A 20900-nucleotide genomic window follows, 5' to 3' on the forward strand; every position below is an offset into this window, starting at 1 on the left:
TTATTGAGGTAAGGTCTCCTTTGTAGCCCAGGCTGGCCTTAAACTTGCTGCTGACCTGAACTCCTGAGCCTTCTGCCGGCTCTTCCAAAGAGCCAGACCCACAGGCTACACCACTGGCTCTGTTTCATTTTCTTTTGTTAAGACAAGATCACAGTATATGACGCAGGCTGCTGTGGAACGTGTCATGCGAGGCAGGCTGGCCTTAACTCAAGATTTCTTTGTCTCTACCTTCTGCGTGCCGGAGTTACGGGTGAGTGCTGGGCTCTGGGTTGATCTGAATTCTTTCAAAATGCGGAGACACTTTTCCCTGGATGAGCGTGGCGGTTCTCACCTGGGACTGACTCATTTCTTCTTCTCAGAGGACATCTGGAGATGTGGGGGGAAGATGTCACTGGCATCTGGTGGACTCTGGTCACAGAAGAAGCCTCACAAGAGTCCCCCAGTGCCGACAGTGCCTGGAGAGAAAGCTGGAATATCCAGGGAGACTTGACCAGTGCTAGATCCTTGAGGCAGGAGTCTCACTATGTGTCCCTGGCTGGCCTGGAACTCACCATGTAGACCAGCACCCCTCTGCCCCGGAGTGCCGAGATTAAAGACTTATTATGCCTTCACTCCTGGCTTACTCAGTATTTTCACTCATGGTTGGCGACCACCGTAGCAAGACTTCCCATAATTCAGTTTTAATCCAGCTTTGCTGACTGATGCTTAGACATGAAAGAGGGTATTTGTGTAGATATCTCAAACTAGGTTATGGTGGCATATGCTTGCAAGTCCGTCTCTCAAGAGGCAGGAGGGTAAGAAGTTCAGGCCAACCTCGGCTGCTCAAGACCCTGCCTCAATCAGTCAACCTATCAATGAGAGCCACAGTCTCTTTGTCCTCCCGAATGGACACTAGGTACCTGCTTCCTAGGCTCACCACCCCAGTAGGTGACGCAGCATACACAGCTCCTGGTCCCAGCAGGTAGTCAGAACTCTAAAAGAGCCTGACCCCTCAGCACCCATGGGCACGTGTGTGGTAGTTCCTCTCAGAGGAAGAGGAAAATTCTGCCTGTTCTGAGAACTAATAGAAAAATTGCAATTGAGTGGCAGAAAAGCAGAGTGCCAGCCACCCCTGCCCCTCACTGCTGTGAAGAATCTCTCCACTGCTCGTGAGCCTACAGACCCTGGAGGGAAAGCAAGATGTGAAACCGGAGCGGAGAGCAGGCCCTGGGAAAATGCCATCTCTTTGTTGGCAACAGCGGAGGGAGGCGCACGAACCGTGGAGCAGTCATCATAAATACAGTTATTTGTAACGTCAAAGCAACAATGGCAGCTGCAGCGCCCCTCTCTTTCATTCCCTCCTCTTGAAATTCCTTGTCCCCGAGCGGAAAAAAAAAAAATCACAGGAAAATGTGAATAACGTTCTCATTCATTGGGGTTCCTGGTGGTGTATGACTGAAGCCTGTGCCCTGCATGCTTCTCTGCAAGAATGTCAATTCCTTTTTTGGGCTGAGAGGCACGGCTCAGCTCTTTCATTTAAAAGCTTTTTTTTTTTTTTTAATAAAATAAAGAATGGGGCATTGCCGTGTGTATCTAGACATACCATCAAGTGGAATTCACGCCCCTTCCCCTCTGTGGGCCGCTTGGTCTGGGAACCTCCCGTCCCCACCAGGGAAGCAGGCTGGAAGCGGAATGAGAACCTGGTGCAGCGGAGAGTTAGCGAAGCTGCTCTGAAAAGGCTGAGGGCGGGGGAGAAGCTTCCTCTCTCAACCGTCTCTTCATTGTGCTGGCATAGGCACACAGGTACCCGAAGACACATGTACACAAACGTACATATATGCATTCAGATGGGTACAATTTCACACACATGTGCCCACATCCATATCCACCCCTACGCACCCATACACATACACACACTCTTTAACACACACAGACACACACACACACACACACAGCTTATCTTACTACAATGACTCAGGAACACAAGAAAGGGTATTTTCCTCCTGACACACGAGGGTGACATGACCCAAAATGCCTAAGTGCAGTTGGGCGACCATATGCTTCACTCTCCGCGAGACTGCGATTTCCCTCCCTTTTCCTCAATTTAATATTAATATCTTTGCTTCCTGCCACTGAATCTGTTTTGGATTTTATTCTAAAATGAAGCAGCTTGTAATTTTCTCCCTAATTTCAAGATTTCCCTCATCCCGGGGACAGGACCCGAACAAATTAATTTAAGAGTTGGAAGGGAATTGATTCCCTTAACATTCTCAGTTCAACTGCTTAAGACCAGAACTGAAAATATTGTGTTTGTGGACAACAGGGTAGAGGGAGATGGTGGGAATTATATGTGTGAGTTGGTGGGAAGGGTGACTTTGGAGAAAACTGTGTGTGTGTGTGTGTGTGTGTGTGTGTGTGTGTGTGTATGACACATACCATATCCTTCAGTCCCCAGGAGTCTGTGATTTCCCTCCCAAATAAAATTAACTGTGTGTTAGACTTACACTGTATCCTTCAGTGGGACGCACGCGTGCGCACACAGACGTAGTGTGTGCTGGTGTGTGGTGTGTGTAGTGTCTGTGTATGTGTTGTATGTTTAAGACGTGGAATGTGTAGGGTTATGTGCTTCTCTCTGTGTGTTTTGTGTATCTGTGTCTCTGTGTGTGTGTGTCTGTGTGTTTATGGTATGTCTATGTATGTGGTGGTGTGTGTGTGTGTGTGTGAGAGGTGTGGAGTGTGGAATGGTCTGTGTCTTTCTCTGTGTAATGTGTGTGTGTGTGTGTGTGTGTGTGCACCTGTATGTGTGTGTAGGATCAGACACACCCACGTGCGCATGTGCAGAGGCTAACGGAGGACTCTCTTGTGCTCCCCTTCATTCCCTTGAGACGGGGCCTCTCACCAAGCCGGAATCCTGTTGTTCCATCTGGGGTGGAAGTCCTCGTAGTCTGCTCCCCAAGGCGGGGGAGACAGATGTGCACAACCGTACGGGGCTCCCAAACAGCCTCGTGTTTATATCACAAACACTCACGGCCTGAGAGTCAGCTCTCCAGACCCCAAATTAACTTTTAATATAAAAATAGCTCATTTTAAAGCAGGAGAAAAGAGAGAATTTTTATTGTCTTTTATGTTTCTTTCTCTATCTACCCACATCCTGTTCTCTGTGATGAGAGAGAGGCACACACACACACACGAACTGTCTGAAAATTGGAAAACTGGTAAAATGTAGAGGAAACAATGTCTGTCGTGTCACATCACATTTTGATTTATTTTCTTCAGGTTGAGAGAGTGCCTGAGCCACAATTGGGAATCATTTTTCATACTCTGTCACATCACAAGCGTTTTCTGGTATCATTAAATATTCATTAGAGCCATATTTTAGAGTGATTGTGATATGTTTGATCATACCACAATTTTACTGAATCATTTTTAATTGATGGATATTTAGCTTAAAAAAAAAAAACTTTGTAAAAAACATCAATGTGACAAACATCTTTATGCATGAATCACTGGCCTTAGGTCACATTCAGAGATCAAAGAGTTTGGAATGGGTGGGGTGGGGAGGAGAAGGGTGTTGGGAAGAGATCAGGATGGTTAGGGAGGCAGAAAAAGAGATCTTGCCAGCCCCTGCATGTCAGACTAAGGGTTTGGGGCTTTATTAATAATTAAAACTTGTAAGGGTGATAGTGGGCCTGATAACAGTTAATATTCATCAAATCTTTCCTGTTCACTAGACATCCTACCCAAAAAGTTCTAAAATTAATTGTTTGAATCTTTGCACTAACCACAAGCTATGGGCATAACGTGCAAACTCAAAGCCACAGAGAATTTAAACCACACAGTCCCGGCCATAGGTTCCCAAGACGTAGAGCACACATACATGTCCACTTTGGTCCATTATTTTATGGCGACATGGAGCCCCAGGATGGTTTTGGATGAATGGAGTTCTTTGTGTAAGAGAATCATGGTCTTCAGTGAGAAGAGATGGAGTAAACAAGAGCGAACTCCAGGAGGAAAATGGAGGTGTGAGTGTTGGGGCATGGAGGTTGGAGGCTGGATAAACAGGAAGTGGATGAGGAGCTAGAGAGACCTGGTTTCCAGGATGCCTTACAGGCTTGGGGCAGCTGGTGGATGATGGAGGCCTGTGGGGAGAGAGGGGTTGTTGAACATCCCAGCCAGGGTCAATAAATCCTTTCCTGCTATTGTGACAGAGTCTCTGACAGTGAAGGAGGGCCATCTATCTATCTATCTATCTATCTATCTATCTATCTATCTATCTATCTATCTATCTACCTACCTACCTAGTTTGTGTGTTTATGAGACAGGGTTTCTCTGTGTAGCCTGGCTGTCCTGGAATTCACTCTGTAGACCAGGCTGGCCTGGAACTCATAGAGATCTGCCTCCCAACTGCTGGGATTAAAGTTGTGTGCCACCACACCCAGATGGATTTGTTTTGCTGCGGGTATCAGAGGGGTTTGTCCCTGGTCACTTGGCTCCATGTACTTGGGTGGATTATCGAGGTGGTGGGGGATACTGGGGAAGAGCATCTTCATCTAATGATGTAAAAGAAGTGTGTGAGGTGGGAAAGTCAGGGGCATGATGTTTGCAAAGATGCACCTTCGGTGACCTGTGTCCTCCGGCTTAGCCCTCCTCCTGAAGTTTCCAGACCCCTCCCCCACAGAATGCCATGAACTGGGGATCAAGCACTGAATCAATGAGACTGTGGGGAGGCTGTTCCATCCTCAGCTCACTACAAATGCAGGAGGTAGAGTGTTGTCATTTCAAGAAACTCATCTGTGACCCAGAGAGACAAGACGCTGAGCCTGGGCACAGCTTCAGATTGTGTCCCCATGAGCATCCGCATAAAAACATGGCAAACCTCTGTGTGGGGAAGGGGAAGGAGGGAGATGGAGGGGATGCATTACCTCAGTCCAGAAAACCTCTCAGACAGGAGCAAATCCACTCCATTTACATGTGGCGTGACCAAGAGTTGGGGGCATGTTTATGTCCAGAAGCTGAGTAGTACACAGGTGGAGCCTTTAAACATACATCCAGGTGAGTAGGTTTTCGGGATTTACTTTAAACCAGAGAGGTGACAAAATGGTGGGGGAAAGACATATGGGTTTGTGTGTGTGTGTGTGCGCGAGTGTGTGCGTGCGTGTGTGTGCTGTGATAGTGTCTGGCTATGTAGCCTATGCAGCCAGAGAAGGTGGGCTGCAGATGCTGTCCTCCACACCTGGCTCCTGTGCTCTTTACAATGCACAAAGCACTTCCTGCAAGTGTGTCCACTGAACAATCCCATCACAGCTCTGCCAGCTTGCAGGTTAAGGACGTTCCCGTTTCATGGATGAGTCAGTGGAGTATCAGAGAAGAAGAATGACCCACGTGGGCTCCAGAAGGGGTTGCATGAGCACCAGGGGCCCTCTGTTTTCAAGCTTGGGTCCAATGTTCTTCCTTTCTTTTATATTGCCTTTTTATTTTTCTTCCAGTAGTGGGGATTGAACCTACAATCTCTGTGTATGCTAGACAAGCTCCCTACCAAGCGAGCCACATCCCCATTCCACCTTTTGTTCTCTCTGTCATTATCTTCTATCCCTGAGAGAGGAAACCAGGCCTTGATTCACTATGCAAGCTGGCCTTTGTTTAAAAGTTTAAGCAGCCTGCTTCCTCCTGCTTCCCTCTTAACCATCCCTTTCTTTTCTGACACGCTTTCTCTACATAGCCCAGGCTGGCCTTGGACTTGCAATGTCCCGCCTTAGCTTCCTTTGTTCTAGGACTGCAGGTAAGACCACCATACCCAGCAAATGCTGTGCTTCCTGAAGTAAACCTTTCTGGCTGTGGATTCTGGCCAGGACCTCACCCTGCAGCTTCGAGCATGCCGGCCATGCTGGCTGTTTCTCTCCGGGCTCCAAAACACCACCTCTAACCCAACCCATGAGTGAAGCCTGTTGCTCCCCCTGCTCACGTCTCACTCAGTCCTTGCCCTCTATGAGTGTTTCGGTATTAGAGCCTCAGAGACAATGAAGGATGCTATCTGGGATCATGCAGAAAAGACAGAGACCAAAGTGGCCTCAGATACAGAGCAGGTGCCATTGGGGAGAAAAACACCCAGCTGAACCCTCAGGGAAACAGAATTATTTGACCTGCCACAAAGGAGCAAATGAGTGACCTGACCTACGTTAACGGAAGAGCTAGGATTGGTGTCACTGCCCTTCAGAGTTAGGACTTCTGAGCTCTTCTGTGATCTTATGAGCGACAAGCTGAGCGGTTTGGTGCAAAGGTCACCTCGCTGAGACTCTCCTTCCCGTTTCCACCGGCTTGGAATGTCCAGCCAGCAGTGTTTTTTGTCCTTTCAGCTCCCTGTTGCCCTCCACCCCCCACCCCACCCCATTGCTGAGGACAGTGGCCATCACACAGTATCTCTGAAACTATCCATCCAATGCACTGTTGCACAGAACCCATCAGACACAGCTAGAAGCCCATCCCTCCCAGGGATTCTATGTGCGAGGGACATGATGACACTTGGTCCATCCTTTGCCCCTATGTGAGTGTGTGATTAATGGTGGGGGAGGAATAATGAGATGGTGTCAGGGTGCTCACCAACAGTGTGCTCTGTAGGCAGTCACCCTGGGCAGGAAGGAAATTGCCTGCTAGTGAGCAGGCAGAAATGCTTCTATTGCATGTGTGTGTATATGTGTGTGTTTTGGAGATGCACATGCATGTCTCTGTGTGTTAGTGGAGGCCAGAGAACAGCCTGCAGGACCTGGCTCTCTCCTTCCACTACATGGGTTCTGGGAATTGAACCCAGGCTTTTGCGCTTTGCTATAGGCTCCTTTACCCTCTGAGCAAACCCAGAGAACAGCACTCCTATCCCAGCTACAGTGCTCCTGGCCGGATCCCTACCTCCCCAAGTCCTAGTGAGTTTAAGAAACCATTTGAAGTATAAGAGGGAAGAGGCAGGATTTACAATTTAGCTGGTAGCTCTGTGAGCTGAAAGAGTCTGTTTCAGGGAGAGAAATCCAAAAAGAGGAATTAAAGACCCCGTTGCCAGGGCTGGAGAGATGGCTCAGGGGTTAAGAGCACCAGCTGCTCTTCTGGAGGACCTGAATTCAATTTCCAGCACCCACATAGCAGCTCACACCTGTCCGTAACTCCTGCTCCAGGGGATACGACATCTCACACAGAAGCACATGCAGGAAAACACCAATGCACATTAAAATTTTTTTTGAAAGATCCCATTGCCTTGTGCAGAAGATTACCAGGAAATCAGACATGGTGGCCAGTTGTCAATCAGGTTTGATGGCCTCTACATCCTCCCAACCACCTCAGGTGACCCACACCTGTGCGGAAGGGACAAGTGACAACAGTGAGGGGGAGGACAGTGCCAATGACAAACAAAACCAACACCTAATGGTCTCACCACGCTGCTTCTCCTGTCCACCACCACAGACAATGCCCAACTCATCAACGTCCCTAAAGAAACCCAGCAGCCTCGTCCCAATGTGTCTTACAAAGTAGTAACAAGCCACGAGGCACCAGGGACGCAGATATGACAGCACAGGCTGCCACACCAGTCAGCCACATAGCCCACAGCGTCCCCCATGCTGTGGTCATCAGTTCTGTCAACTGAGCACAACTCACCTGAGAGAATCACCTGAGAGTCTCGGATAAGAGGTTGTCTAGATGACATTGGCCTTCGGGCACTTTGGTGAGGGCTTATCTTGATTTTGCTAAACTGAAATGAGGAAACCCACTATGGGCGGTGCTGTTCCCTAGGTTTAGGTCCTGAATTGTGTAAGAGAAGAGAAAGCAGGCTCAGCACTAAGCATGCTTGTGTTTGTTTCTCTCTGGTTTTGACTGTAGCTCTTGTCACTATGCAGTAGAATGGTGAGCCAGACAAACCCTTTCTTTTCCTGGGTTTGTCAGGATATTTTATTGCAGTAACAGAAATGAAACTCTGACACCACCGAAATGCTTCTTTTCCCCGATAAGTCACTCTTTAACTCAGTGCTGCTGCTTAGGGTGGCTATGGCTCAGTCTACCTCGTGCCAAGCCAGTGCTGACTCAGGAGGCACAACTGGCCTAAAGCAATGGAAACAGACAAGTAGGCAGAAAAGAGGCTTTGGAAAATGTGGTGTCTCTCGGAACCAAATGCTGTGGTTGTGTGTGACTGGGGTTTTCCCAGCTTTGGTGGAATGAAGAAAACCCATCATCCTGCTCGTTGGCTGGGCCAAACAGCCTTATTCTTTCTGGCCTTCCCCAATCTAGTTCTCCCCTCTTCCTGCCTCAGCCACCTATGCTGGTGCCAGCTTTGGCTTTGTGGATGCCTCACAGAGAAAGAGAGAGAGAGAGAGAGAGAGAGAGAGAGAGAGGAGAGAGAGCTCCAGAAGTATAGGGAAGAAGCCAAAGCTAGGGGAGTGGTGAAGATGGATTCTCAGCCTGGCTCGGAAGGAGTGTAACCACGGGCAGCTTGGTGTGGTCCGCCTGTCCATCCAAGACAAACCTCAGTCCTAACACTTACTTTGGCACAGGGAAAGAAACACATAACAAAGTTTGTTGTGCCCCCCTCCCCCCCACACCACGAAGTGGACCCAGAGATCCACTCCTCCCCTGTCTTTTTCCTTTTCAAACAAACCGCCCGGCTTTTAAGATCTTCAAAATGCCATTAAAGGCTTTTTATCCCCTCATATATTGGAGGCGTTTGATGAAAGGGGGTGGGGGGAGAAAGATAATGGGGCCTCCAAGAACAGAGAGCAGAGGCCTTAATTTCGCCTGTCTCCCCTGGCCGTAATGGTGCTGGATGTAAACACCGCCCTGGTGAATGTTGGAGCAGTGATTATAGGACAGCCGGGGAAGAGGAAGTGCTTGCAAGCCGCAAGGAAGACTGTCGCCCTTTGAAGGAGTTCGGCCTCTCTTTTCACCGCCCCCCCTTGCTGTCCCCCGCCACAAGTCCCGCCCTCCCACTTTTCTTCTCTGCATTCCCTGTACTGTAAACACGGTGACAGAAATTAGACCTGGGCAAATCTGTTAAACATTTTAAGTCAAAGTGGGGTTAGTAGCTGTCTCACTCGGAGGGGTATGCGAGACAAAACTAATAACTCCGTAATGGGCCTTTTGTTTTTGTCTGGGGACTGGTGGGAGGGAGGTGGGAGGCTGGGGCCAGGGTGAGGAGCAGGGATCCAGGATGGGAGGTAGGGCCGGCGGCTGTCAGGGAGCTGGGTCAGGGCTGGATTCAGTGTTTGGGATGGGCAAGCTTCCTTGGGGAGGTCTCCACTGTCAGAGTGTCCGGAAAGAGCCACCAGTGACCACCCCATCAACACACCGCTTGCCCTCCTGCTCGGGCACCATTGGTCTTTGGTCTTCTGGTTACGGAAGCACTTCTTGACAGCTTTGGGCTGAAGACTAGGCTGCCCCCTCTTCATTTGTTCCATCCGTGAAGTTCCCAGTGACGTCAATGGGCTTCCAGATGGAGAACACGTGCGAACTGTGGAGACCAAAGAGCAAACCCAGGGAGCTGAGCCTGGGCGCGGAGGACTTCACACTGGCACGTTTTGTAGTCTGGAAACTTCTGCCTGGGATGGAGTGCCTCTTTGTAATAATTCTGGTCAGATGGTTGGAGCCAGGGATGAGAACTGGACCATGGGAAGCTCCATTAAGTGGCCAGCCATGTCACCCACCTCACCTCTATTAAGAGCTGGCTATGTGGTCAGTGAGAGCAACATGGACGTGACATCACTAAGACGGGCCTGACCTTTGTCCTCTGAGGACACTTACAGTCTAGTGCACTGTATATTAAATAATAAATTAAATATTTCCACGGGCCATCATTTCCTGTTAGGAGTTCCAAGGAAAGAATAAAGGGTATAAAATGGATTTTTTAAAAAAGGAAATAATAAAATCTTTTATTTACTCTCTGACAATCTCATACATGTAAACAATGTATCTTGATTATATCCACCCTTCAGCCTTCTCCTCTCTCTCTCTCTCTCTTCTTCTTTGTAACCCACCGAGTCCAGTTAGAGACTTCTGGATGTCCACCATCTTAGAGGCTTGGCTGTGCACAAGTTGCACTACAGCTGATCAGCAGTGGTGGAGGATGGCAAGGGCACGGCCCGTCAGAGGACAGTGCTTCTCAGGACTCCTCCCCAACCTCTGGGCTCTTACACTCTTCCCGCCCCTTTTTCCATGATGTTCAAAGTGGGTCCTGTTAGTTTTTAGTTCTGTGAACTACAGTGTATCCGCTACAATGTATTCACTTCTTTTTCTTTTCCCCTCTTCCTTCCTTCCTTCCTTCCTTCCTTCCTTCCTTCCTTCCTTCCTTCCTTCCTTCTTTCTTTCTTTCTTTCTTTCTTTCTTTCTTTCCTTCATTTCTTTCTTTCTTTCCTTTCTCTCTCTCTCTCTTTCTTTCTTTCTTTCTTTCTTTCTTTCTTTCTTTCTTTCTCTCTCCCTCTCCCTCTTTCTTTCTTGTTTTGAGGCAGGTTCTCTCTACATTGTACTAGAACTCACTCTGCACACCAGGTTGGTCTAGAACTCACAGAGCTCCTCTGTCTTTGCCTCCCTGAATATTGGGACTAAAGGCATGTGCCACCATGCCCTACTGCTGGCTGTTTTCTTAATGACTGGGGATGTTTATTGAGAGAACATGGCAGAGGACTGTAAGGACTTCCTATTCACTGAGGACATTAATGGAGAGTTTGGGCTTCTCTAGTCAGAGGGGCTACGCCAGCCCCTGAGAGTGCCTCGGCCACTAAGATATGGAGCCCTGACTTCAAACTTATTTGAACTTATCTCTCATCCTGTTGTAGCAAGACTTGCCTTTCATAGCCTGTTCGGCTAGACGATAAATCACCCTAAGACGAGACATACCCTTCTTCCATCTGTCAGCAGCACTGCCAGGTGCAGAGATAGGACTCATGAGCCGGGTTCGCTGTCCCTCTCCTATCACTAAAACCACTTGGTCCCTCTGTGTTCCACCATCACTTAATTCCCACTATGTTTGCTGAAACCCCAACTGTCGTGGAGCTGGTGCTTTCAATCCATTGACTCAACCCTTTTGTTACCCAGCAGGGGTGGCCACACCCCCTTTCATTTCTTCTCAGAGCTAACCCATCAGCAGCTGCATGTGCTGTTGGAGAGCGACCTCAGAAATGCCTCCACTGTCATTTGTTCGGACAGTTGGGCTTAAGGCTCTGTTGTAGAATGTCTCAGAAGGACTCGCTCCAAAAGAAGAGGTCTCCACATACCAGCAGAGTTGGGAGAATGTGCTCATGGGCCACGAAGGCTTACGGGGATTCTGATTCATTCAAGATTCCCGGGAGAGACCTGGAAAGCTGCAGATGGTTTCACATTTTTGCTGGTCCTTTTATGGAGAGATGGTGTTCGTCTAGTCCCCGTACTTCAGCAACTTGAGTGACCAGTAGAGTCAAGTGGAAATGTTATTCATAAAGCTAGACCCTTAAGACATTTCAGCTCCTTCCTAGGAGTCTTGGGATGTTTGGTGTTGGCACCATCCACCTAAGAACGTTTATGTGTGCAGAGGTGCTATCACAAGCTAGCAGGACGGCATTGCCACATGAATGAGAGATCTTGTATGGATTCTTCAGCTCGTCTATTCTACCCAGTGCTCTGTAGACCAGAGACGGCATGAAGAAGCCATTTCTGCCAATCCCTGCCAGATAATAAATTTGGGAGCCAAATGAATGAACAATTTGTTTTCTCATGTCGTTCTGCAGAGGGTGGTTGTTACACAGCAGTAGGTAGTAGTACAGAAATCTCTCCTCCCAGGAGGTTGCTCATCTGTTTTACCTATGCTGGTGGTTACACAGCAGTGGACCAATGTAGGTAGGGAGGAGTGACTATTCCTTTAATGACATCTCTTCCCCTGTGGCTCAGTGCTTGAGGGATCCTCTGGGAATAGCAGTAGGAAGTGATAGTGTGGAGAGCTATTTGACCCTCTTTCTCTACATTAACTCTGTTAATGTATGTTAAGGGGATGAAGAAGAAAATATCAATTTCACCATGGGTATTAGTAAAATTAAACATTAAAAAAAAAACTCCTTTAGTAATGGGTTTTGCTAATCACACAAAGGAGAGCAAAGATAGTCCAGGTGAGGATAGGGCAGAAAGAGTAGAAAAAATGATGGAGGAAAACAAGGAAACCAGACCTAGCTGGGCAGACGCAAGAGACAGAGAAAGAGCCACCAGGGGCCCAGACTTGGCTCTGAGCACGGCCTGCTTTCAGGACTGTCTATACACACCCAGAAGCCAGAGCCATCAACATGAGCCTGTCCCTTGTGTGACTGGCTCAAGCCCCCGACCACTGCTCAGAAGTGGCATTAGCAGAAGACAGAGCTTCCTGTGATCCACAGAAGCCTGGCTGGCTCCTTAACAACACGTCATTTGTCTCCTGTGAGTGTGAATTCTTCCTCTTCTTCAAATATGCTTGGGGTTACACTTTCTCTGCTTCCTGGGGGAATCATCCACTCCACACAGCCATTACTCACTCTGTAGAAGTTGGCTCCACACATTCCTTCTTAGCCTTTTCCCCATCACCTTTTTTTTTTAATTTTAATTTTAATTTTTTGCAAGCCACTGGCTGGAGGCCAACTGCCGCCATATTGGATCTTGGATCCTGCTGCCATCTTGGATCCTTCTCTTCAGAGGAGATCCTACAAATATCATTTGTTTTCTGCCTTCCCATTTCCTTTCTATACACCTAACCAGGAAAAACATCATTTTCCTGCTTGTAACATATAAATCTGGAATCATGTCCCTGTTATGGAAATGGATTAAATGGAATGATATGCTATGAAATAAAATGGATATATATATATATTCATGTATATATATGAATTGTGCATTCATATATATATATATGAAATGAAATGGCCAAATCTGCTATCATTATGCTGAAATGAGTTGGGTTAGGGGTAAGAATGACAGATGTAACTTCACTGACCATCTTTGGAGGCTGTCCCTCTCATCTGTGGTATGAGTGGGTCCTGCTCAGTTCCTTGTTTTTTGTTTTCATTTGGTTTTTTTTGTTGTTGTTTTGTTTTCTTAAATCACAAACGGTGAGGTCATTGGGATGAACATACATGAACATACATGAACATCTCACACATTATAAAATATTAAGCATCAATAACCATGACTCATGAGAGCAGTAACAAAATTAGTAACAATAATGAAATTACCAATGAGAAAGACCAGTTAGGTAAGAGCCAGAATGTCTGGGTTGAAATTTCACCCACTCTGTTCGATAGCTGTGTGACCCTGGGCAAGTTATCTGACCTCCCAATACCTCAGTTTCCCAATCTGTAGAAAGATAACAGCCTTCTCTTCAAAGAGCTGTCATAAAAATTAAACAGACACACAAGTGCTTAGAGTGACACCAGCACATTGTCATTGCTGTATAAATGTTATTATTATTATTATTGTTATTATTTGCAACTTGATTCTGTTTCTTGCCTCTTTACTCTTCCCGCTCTTTCTTCTCTCCTTCCCTTCCCTTCCCTTCCCTTCCCTTCCCTTCCCTTCCCTTCCCTTCCCTTCCCTTCCCTTCCCTTCCCTTCCCTTCCCTTCCCTTTCCTTCTTCCCTTCCCTTCCCTTCCCTTCCCTTCCCTTCCCTTCCCTTCCCTTCCCTTCCCTTCCCTTCCCTTCCCTTCCCTTCCCTTCCCTTCCCTTCCCTTCCCTTCCCTTTCCTTCTTCCCTTCCCTTCCCTTCCCTTCCCTTCCCTTCCCTTCCCTTCCCTTCCCTTCCCTTCCCTTCCCTTCCCTTCCCTTCCCTTCCCTTTCCTTCTTCCCTTCCCTTCCCTTCCCTTCCCTTCCCTTCCCTTCCCTTCCCTTTCCTTCTTCCCTTCCCTTCCCTTCCCTTCCCTTCCCTTCCCTTCCCTTCCCTTCCCTTCCCTTCCCTTCCCTTCCCTTCCCTTCCCTTCCCTTCCCTTCCCTTCCCTTCCCTTTCCTTCTTCCCTTCCCTTCCCTTCCCTTCCCTTCCCTTCCCTTCCCTTCCCTTCCCTTCCCTTCCCTTCCCTTCCCTTCCCTTCCCTTCCCTTCCCTTCCCTTCCCTTCCCTTCCCTTCCCTTCCCTTCCCTTCCCTTCCCTTCCCTTCCCTTCCCTTCCTTCCCTTCCTTCTCCTCCCTTTTCTCCCCTTCCTTCTCCTTCCCTTCCCTCTGCTCCCCTTCCTTCCTTTTCTCTTTTTCCTGATGCTGGCCTGGAACTTATGAGGCCAAACATGCTAAGCAAACATTTTTCTATTACTGAAGTGCAACCTCAGCTCCCAAGTGGAGAATTTGAATTTCTCTCCTTTTTATTATTATTATTATTTTTTCTTTGAGCAGGTCTTGCCATATAGCTGAGGCTGGCCTGGAATGTATGCTCTTCCTGCCTCAGTCTCCTCAGTGCTGGGATCATCAGTGTGGATTCCCCACATCTGGCTTGATTTCTTTGTAAAAAAAATTTTTTTAGTTATTATTATTTATTTTATGTGCATGGGTGCTATGTCTTTGTGTATGTCTGTGCACCACATGTGTGCTTCATGCCCACAGAGGACAGAAAAGCACATCATATCTCCTGGGATTGTTTTTACAGATGGTTGTGAGTGGCCATGTGGGTGCAGAAAACCAAACCCGGTTCCTCCGAAAGAGCAGCCGGTGCTTTTAACCACCAAGCCATCTCCCCAGCCCCCTGACTTCTTTCGATATGAATTCTTCTCCAGTTGTAACATGTGCCAATCTGTTTTCATGTTTAAGATAAAACTGGTCATACCAAGAACCCAGTGGGGAGGGGGTTGTGACCTCTGATCAATCACCTTGGTCATCAGGGCTCCGGGCACCTAGCTTCCTCCCATTCCCCGTGGCACTGAGGCCTGCTGGTGGTTGGGTGGAAAGCAGATGTTTAACCGGCCCCTTGGCCCTCTCCCTAGGCAGCCAATAAACACTTGTCAACACTAGTATGATGAGTGGCCCTTTGTGCATTGCCGATCTCTATTTTTGGGTGTGTGTGCCAGTGAGTGAGTGAGTACGTGCGTGTGTGCATATGTGTGTTTGAACTCTGGCAGGTAGGTGGTTGTGTGTGTTGCCATCGGAAGTCAATCTTTCTGATATTGTTTTTAGGGTCCCACACACCTCTTTTTAGGGTGCTTAGGAGAGCTCAAAGAACAGACGATACTGTCCTGCCAGTGAACCTGAAGACCCTCCTGCCTTTGCTCCCCTGGTTCCGGAATCACAAGCATTCTCCACCATCCCCATCTTTCTGTGCAGATGCTGGAGTTTGAACTCAGGTCTTCAAGTTTGCTCAGGGAGCATTTTGTCAACTGAAGTCTCCGCAGCTCCACATTTAATCCTTAGGGTTTTGTCTTGTAATTCCACTGACAAACATGTCTGATAAGGCTGGGGCTTGGCCTCGTTGTGAACTAACACCACCCCTGAGGAACTCTGGCTTCGTTTTTGGCTAGGATGTGCATAACTGTCACTTACTATTCACCCAGGGATGATAAAAGTTACCCAAAAAGGGGGAGATATATGAAAAAGATTAAGGCCTCGGAATGAAAACTATTTTTATGGGCCGTTTGGCCCTGACTTTGAAGTTCATTGGCAAGTGAGGTATTATGATCGGCTTGGATTTCACACCTACTCAGTTCTGCAACCTGGTTATGATGCACTGTCTCCTCTGGGGAAGAAAGAATGAAGCTAAATTAAGGCAGGCTGAGAGCTGGCCTATGGCTGCCACTTCCTCTGCTAAGGTTCACCAGGCTCTGTTTACACTTCCCCTTTCCCCTTTAAGTTGGAAGATGGTGTGATGATATTGAAAATATTTTTGCAAAACAAAGTTACTTATAATAAGCAAAACTATTTCTATTTTTATATGGTACCAGTTAGCTCTCGTCCTGAGAACATGATCACAGAAATGTGTAAAGAATTGTGTGTGTGCCTCTGTATGTGTATGAAAGAGAAACACAGAAATACATACATACATACATACAGAGAGAGAGAGAGAGAGAGAGAGAGAGAGAGAGAGAGAGAGAGAGGTTGTGTGGCATGTGTGGTGATCAGAGGCTATCTCTGTGGAGTCTACTCTCTCCTCCCATCCTTGCATGAGTTCTCAGGATGAAACAGAGTCACCAGGCTTTCAAGGAAAGTTTTATTTTACCCACTGAGTTATCTCTATGGCCCCAGAATTTTCTTTTAAACACTTTTCAGGGCTTGGAGCGATGAGTTAGTGGTTACGAAGGCTGGCTGCTCTTCCACAGGCACTGTTAAGTTCCCAGCACCCATGCAATGCAGCTTACAACCTCCTATAGCTTCAGCTCCCGGGGATTTATCGCCCTCTCTTGGACACCATAGGCACCTGCACTCATTTGTGCAAGCCCACACTGACACATAGAAAAAAAAATCTTAAAATATTCTTTAATCTCTTAAAAACCATTAAAATCCTTCTTATCTATACATTTTTGCTGTTGAGCATGTATTCATTGTGCAGTGCTGGGTTCTGCCATGATGCATTTCAGCATGTCTGTCATGTATTTTGCCCATATTCAAGCCTCTTCCATGGCCTGTTGTCCTCCTCTTTCTCTCCTTACTTCCTTTCCCCAAAGGATCCTTCTACTTTCATGTCATCTACCTATATTTAAGTCTAAATTCTGCATATGAGAGAAAAAAAAATGCAATATTTGTCCTCGTGAGTCTGGCTTATTCCACTTAACATGATAGTCTCCCATCCCATCCATTTCCTGTAAATGACATAATTTCTTTCTTTATGGCTGAAGAGTAGTCCATTGTGTAGATGAACACAACCGCCACTGGAGGTTTTCAAAACGGAGTCAGTTGCATGTCATTCTACAGAAGACACCATTAAGTTTTTACCCTAAGCCCATGCAGACGGCTGCTATGTCCAATATTGGAAACAGAATTATCGAGTGTCTTCAGATACTGATGGTGAGTCAAGGCCGGCCTTTGAGACCCAGCTTTCCCTCTTAACAAAGACAGCAGAGGTAGAAAGCTCTGTGTTGAGGCTGCCATGGAAACAGGACTAAAACATCCTCTACAGCTCTGCTCTTCTCCCTTCACAGTCTTCGGATGGGCCGAGCTTCCTCAAACTGATGGGTTCTTTTGTGTCTACTGTCCCTCCTGCCAGGGACTCCTGCCCAACTTAGCACGGACAGTCCTTTCTCATCTCTTAGGTCTCCACTCCAATGTCTCCTCCTCAGAGGACGCCCCCCCCTCACTGGCCACTGTGCACGTCATGTAGTTTTGTCATTCTTTGTATGATTGTCTCATCATTTTCTTTGGGGCATTTGTGACATCAGAACTACTGACTTATTTGTGCCCCCAAGAGTGTCCTGCCCACACTCACTCATCTCTGCCTACACCTGGCACTATAGGTGGCATTTGTGGGTCTTCAGCAAATTCTGCTCAGTGGTCAATGGAATTGCATCTTGCTTGCTGGGAGCTCACTTTTTCTACTAAATATTTCTTCTTGCCTTCCTTCCTTTCTTCCTTCTTTCCATTCTTCCTCTCTTTTTATATCCATTTATTTTTTTCAAGTTAGGGTCTTATGTAGCCCAAGCTACCCTCAAACACACTATGTAGCTGAATGACCTTGGACATCTCCTGCTTCTACCTCCTTAGTGCTAAGATCTGAGGCAGCTGCCATCACATTCAGTTTATGTGGTGCTGGGGGTAGAACCTAGGGCTTCGTGTACACCAGGTGGGGTCTCTATTCCACTTGAGACTGAGCACGTCTCAACCTTATTCAGTCTATTTGCACAGGCTTTCTATGCCTGTTCCAGCAGACAAGGGCTGCTTCTTTCCTAGCACCTTTTGCTGTTCACGCTATGCCTGCTGGGAGGGAACATGGCCACTGTGCACTGTCCTGCTCCAGTCCCATGACAACCTTTCCCTCCTTTCTGCTTCTCTGGTCCTCCTAAGCCACCAGGGCCAACATGTGGCTTCTCCCTTTGGTGAGACTGTCAGCCTTCATCTGGCTACACAGGTTGTCCTGGTGGCCTAGTCAAGCTTCGGCAGGAAAAGTCATAACAGCTTGATGCATCTCAGCAGAATGTTTGGGATCTACTGGCAAGGTGAAAGCCGGAAGACTTCTGAATCTGTATTGGAGGATCTCCTGCCCTGCCTTCTTTCTTCTCCCTTCCTCTTGTGTCTTCTTCTCTCTCCCTTCCTCCCCCTCCTACTCCCTTCTCTTTCCCTCCCTTCTTGCCTCTCTCTTTCTCTGCCCAGAACCTCAGTTTCACCTCCTTCTTCCAACCAAGTCTTAGGTGGAGGAATCAAGAGTTGCTGTGCGGAACTATGGGGGTTCTGAAGGCTCACAGGGCTGCATGAGAGCATGTGTGCATGTATATGTGGCGTGTGTGTGTGTGTGCATGTATGTGTGCATGCATGTGCCTGTATATAGCATGGATGTGAGTGTCAATGAGTGAGTGTGTGTTATGTGTGTTTGAGTGAATGTGCATGTGTGTGAGCTTGTTTTGAGTGTATGTGGCTATTTGAGTGTATGTGTGAGTGTGTGCGTGAGTGTGTATGTATGAATAATGTGTGTATTTGTATGGGCATGAGTGAATGTGTGAACATGTATATGTGTGGTGTATAGTGTCTGTACATGTTTGAGCAATTGTGTGTGTGTGCATGTGTGTGTGTGTGTGTATGTGTGAGAGAGAGAGAGACACTCAGTCACTCTTGCTTGGTGACTACCCCGAGGATGTCCCTCAGAAGGACAGAGAGAATGACTGAGCATGGATCAGGAGGTGGATGCTTCAGATTCTCATGGACCAAATGACCCACACAGAACATTCAGGAGAATGGGTCATGAGCTCTGGCATTAGTCCTTTCCAGAGCAAAAGCCCAGCTGGTCGGTCTAGTGTTAGCTGCTGGAGCCTAACTGGATCAGACTCAGGTGTTTGCACTGGTGAGCCAGAGTCTGGGAACAGAAGAGAACCCCTTTTCTCCCCAGAAACTGTCTTAGCAGCATCCTGTGGAAACCTCCCCACGTCTTCACTGTCTGTGCCAATGGCCAAGGCCTGGTTAAGGCCTCACTGACCTCCTCCAGACTCCGTGCCTCATTTGTGCCCCTGAGCTCCCTACCCAGTGTCACTAGCAGGGTGTCTCCAGGCTCCCAGCTTCTCCCTGTGGGCTCCCGTGAGGCTCCAAGCAATCAATTCCAATAGGAATCCAGCTCTCTCTGGCCCTCAAAGCCAAGTCCTGAGCTTTTCTCCTAGGGTTTTGTAAGACAGGCGGTTCTCCATCTCACACGTTGGGGAAACCAAGGCACAGGGAATCTGTGTCGTTTTCCCACGGTGCAGAGCCAAGCCACAGACACTAGGCTCCACTGTGCCTGACCCGTTTTCTCTGTGGCCTCTCTTCAGTTGTATCCAACATCAGGAGTGAGTGGTAGCCTTGAGTGCCGGCCGCTGTCCCAGTTGGCTTCTGCTCCTCTCCTTGCAGCCATCAATTGGGGTTGGGGATTGGAGCCATAGACCCCATTGCACAACGTGGATGGCCTCATGTTTATTTCTTCGTCTGTAAAATGGGCTTAATAATAGCAGGGGTGTTGTGGGCCCGATTAATTAACGTTTGGACAAGTTCTTTGAGATGCCTGGGATGAAAGGCGTGGTGGACAGCCAAGAGTCATTACGGCAGAGGTGTTCGCAGTACTAATTTAGGGTTCCTCAGGTTTCCCACTTGGCAGCCTCCGCTGGCATCGCTGACTCAGGACACAAGAAAGCAGAAACTACCCTTGCAGGAGGCTCAGCTGCGTCAGCGAAGGGAGCAGGATTCTCCCACACCCCCCTTTGGAAGACTTTCTGTTCTTCCAGGGCTATGCATGTTTGTGCTGGGACAGGAGCAGGGATGATCCAGGAACCCATAGCATGGGCCCTCGCAATTCAACTTCTGCCTCCAAGAGAGAAAGATGGTGGCAATCAAAGCCTTGGGTCTCCCAAGAGCCTGGAGAAAAGGCCTGGGCAGCACAGGACCTGGAGATGTGGCTCAGAGGGTAGAGGCTTGCCTAGAGTGTCTGCTCCCTGAAAGCACCGTGCAAACCCAGCATGGTGGGGGCATGTGCAAAATCCTAGTGCTCAGGGGAAAGAGGCAGGAAGATAAAAAATTCAAGGTCATTTTAGGATATGTGGTGAGTTAGAGGCTAACCTGGGAGTTAGAGGCTAGCCTGGGCTATGCTAGACTCTGTCTCAAAAAAAAATTATGAAAATGGCAGAAAAGGAAAAACCATTTGGACCTGAAATGGGCCACTATGCTTGCTGGGAATCACAGAAAGCACTGACTCTCCAACCTCCACCTTTGCGGGATGGCAGCTTTCCTTCCTTCCTTCCTTCCTTCCTTCCTTCCTTCCTTCCTTCCTTCCTTCCCTCCTTCTCTCCCTCCCTCTCTCCCTCCTTCCTTCCTTTCTTTCTTTCTTTCTTTCTTTCTTTCTTTCTTTCTTTCTTTCTTTCTTTCTTTCTTCTCTCTCTCTTTCTTTCTTTCTCTTTTTCTTTCTCTTTTTCTCTCTTTCTCTCTTGGTCACTGTGTAGACCAAGCTGGCCTTAAACTTATAGAGATCTGCTTGCCTCTGCCTCCAGGGATCAAGGGTATGTGCCACCATGCCTGGCCTTCTCATTGTCTTTTCCATTGACAGTTGGTTGTTTTCTAATAGAGGGTTTAGTTCTAAACTTTTAGAAAATTTCAGTCCTTCATGTGGACCCCCTAGAGTGCCACACCTGTCTCCTGCATGACATTTGCATCTTAGAGAGTAGATGCCATGTATGGTTCAGAGACAGAAGCCACATCCACTCAGCCCATGGAGATGTACGATTAGGAGTGGCAATCCAACAACTGATGGCCTGGGTGGGCTCCTGAATTCCTGTCCAAACAATGAAAAAAAAAGTCCTATTTTGTAGACCCTAGACAAGATAAACTGCAA

This window comes from Meriones unguiculatus, chromosome 4 (assembly GCF_030254825.1).
Source record: "Meriones unguiculatus strain TT.TT164.6M chromosome 4, Bangor_MerUng_6.1, whole genome shotgun sequence".
Classification (NCBI taxonomy): Eukaryota; Metazoa; Chordata; class Mammalia; order Rodentia; family Muridae; genus Meriones; species Meriones unguiculatus.